This window comes from Leptinotarsa decemlineata, unplaced genomic scaffold, assembly GCF_025532065.1.
Source record: "Leptinotarsa decemlineata unplaced genomic scaffold, Ldec_3_MD MMD2_tig00005466_RagTag_RagTag, whole genome shotgun sequence".
NCBI classification, from domain to species: Eukaryota; Metazoa; Arthropoda; class Insecta; order Coleoptera; family Chrysomelidae; genus Leptinotarsa; species Leptinotarsa decemlineata.
In genome coordinates this window covers 37,501-40,000 of record NW_027412626.1, presented here as the reverse complement: position 1 = coordinate 40,000, position 2,500 = coordinate 37,501, and the positions used below count along the sequence as shown (strand labels likewise).

The 2,500-nt window shown below is 55.4% G+C and overlaps 1 pseudogene; it reads left to right on the top strand.

The window, feature by feature from the left end:
* The window catches only part of LOC141484297 (large subunit ribosomal RNA), a 5,132-nt pseudogene that overhangs the window by 176 nt on the left and 2,456 nt on the right, over positions 1-2,500 (top strand).

Sequence of the window (2,500 nt, the reverse complement as noted above, 5' to 3'; positions counted from 1 at the left end):
TCGTACGGCGCGTCCAAGTCCTTCTTGAACGGGGCCACAGCCCATAGAGGGTGCCAGGCCCGTAGCGACCGCCGTCAATTTCGGGAGGATCTCTCCTCAGAGTCGGGTTGCTTGAGAGTGCAGCCCTAAGTGGGTGGTAAACTCCATCTAAGGCTAAATATGACCACGAGACCGATAGCGAACAAGTACCGTGAGGGAAAGTTGAAAAGCACTTTGAAGAGAGAGTTCAAGAGTACGTGAAACCGTTCAGGGGTAAACCTGAGAAACCCGAAAGGTCGAAGGAGGAAATTCATCGCGTTTCGATCGTCGCGTCGTTCGCGCGTCGTTCGCTCAGCTCGTTTTTCGAACCGATATCGAACGCGTGCACTTTTCCTCTTGTAGGACGTTGCGATCCGTTGGGTGTCGGTCTAAGGTCCGGGGTGGAGCCCACGTGAATTTTTCGCGTGGACCCTCGGTATCCCGGCCGACTCGCTCGACGGTATAACGATGGCGCGGGGCCGCTACTTTATAATTAGCGTTCGGCTCGTGGCAAGCGCGTCCGGTGTTTGACGGCGATCGGACCTAGCGCCGATCCTGTCCCCGGGCGACTGTTGGCTACGATGTTCTCGAACAGACCTCGTTGAAACGCCGATCTGCAACGCTATAGCTTTGGGTACTTTCAGGACCCGTCTTGAAACACGGACCAAGGAGTCTAGCATGTGCGCGAGTCATTGGGACATAACTAAACCTAAAGGCGCAATGAAAGTAAAGGTCTACCTTGCGTAGACCGAGGGAAGATGAGCGGTTCGCCCTCAAAGTGGCCGCTCCGCATTCCCGGGGCGTCTCGTTCTCATTGCGAGAAGAGGCGCACCAAGAGCGTACACGCTGGGACCCGAAAGATGGTGAACTATGCCTGGTCAGGACGAAGTCAGGGGAAACCCTGATGGAGGTCCGTAGCGATTCTGACGTGCAAATCGATCGTCGGAACTGGGTATAGGGGCGAAAGACTAATCGAACCATCTAGTAGCTGGTTCCCTCCGAAGTTTCCCTCAGGATAGCTGGCGCTCGTCGCGTACGAGTTTCATCCGGTAAAGCGAATGATTAGAGGTATTGGGATCGAAACGATCTCAACCTATTCTCAAACTTTAAATGGGTGAGATCTCCGGCTTGCTCGAACTCTTATGAAGCCGCGAGACTCGAATCAGAGTGCCAAGTGGGCCATTTTTGGTAAGCAGAACTGGCGCTGTGGGATGAACCAAACGTCGAGTTAAAGCGCCTAAATCGACGCTTATGGGATACCATGAAAGGCGTTGGTAACTTAAGACAGCAGGACGGTGGCCATGGAAGTCGGAATCCGCCAAGGAGTGTGTAACAACTCACCTGCCGAAGTTACTAGCCCTGAAAATGGATGGCGCTGAAGCGTCGTGCTTATACTCGACCGTCAGAGGCATGTGCGGTACTCTGCCCGATATCTTCCCGATTGAAGGCGACCATGAAGCCCTGACGAGTAGGAGGGTCGCGGCGGTGAGCGTAGAAGGGCTGGCCGTGAGGCCGTCTGGAGCCGCCGTCGGTGCAGATCTTGGTGGTAGTAGCAAATACTCCAGCGAGGTCCTGGAGGACTGACGTGGAGAAGGGTTTCGTGTGAACAGCCGTTGCACACGAGTCAGTCGATCCTAAGCCCTAGGCGAAAGCCGATGTTGATGTGGTGTAAGTTTATATAATAAAATTTATTATAAAATAAATGTTCACACCCGTCGGGCGAAAGGGAATCCGGTTCCTATTCCGGAACCCGGCAGCGGAACCGTCAAAAAGTCGGGCCCTCGCAAGAGAGTTCGTCGGGGCAACCCAAAAGGACCCGGAGACGCCGTCGGGAGATCCGGGAAGAGTTTTCTTTTCTGCATAAGCGTTCGAGTTCCATGGAATCCTCTAGCAGGGAGATATGGTTTGGAACGCGAAGAGCACCGCAGTTGCAGCGGTGTCCGGATCTTCCCCTCGGACCTTGAAAATCCGGGAGAGGGCCACGTGGAGGCGTCGCGCCGGTTCGTACCCATATCCGCAGCAGGTCTCCAAGGTGAAGAGCCTCTAGTCGATAGAATAATGTAGGTAAGGGAAGTCGGCAAATTGGATCCGTAACTTCGGGATAAGGATTGGCTCTGAGGATCGGGGCGTGTCGGGCTTGGCGAGGAAGCGGGTCGCGGCTGACGTGCCGGGCCTGTGCGAGGTGAAGTGTCATCGCTTCACGGCGTTGATTACGGATCCGAGTTCGGTCCCGTGCCTTGGCCTCCCGCGGAACCGTCTTGCTGCGAGGCCCCGGTGTCGCCCGCAAGGGAGACCCGGGTGTCCTCTTCGGCCGCCATTCAACGATCAGCTCAGAACTGGCACGGACCGGGGGAATCCGACTGTCTAATTAAAACAAAGCATTGCGATGGCCCCAGCGGGTGATGACGCAATGTGATTTCTGCCCAGTGCTCTGAATGTCAACGTGAAGAAATTCAAGCAAGCGCGGGTAAACGGCGGGAGT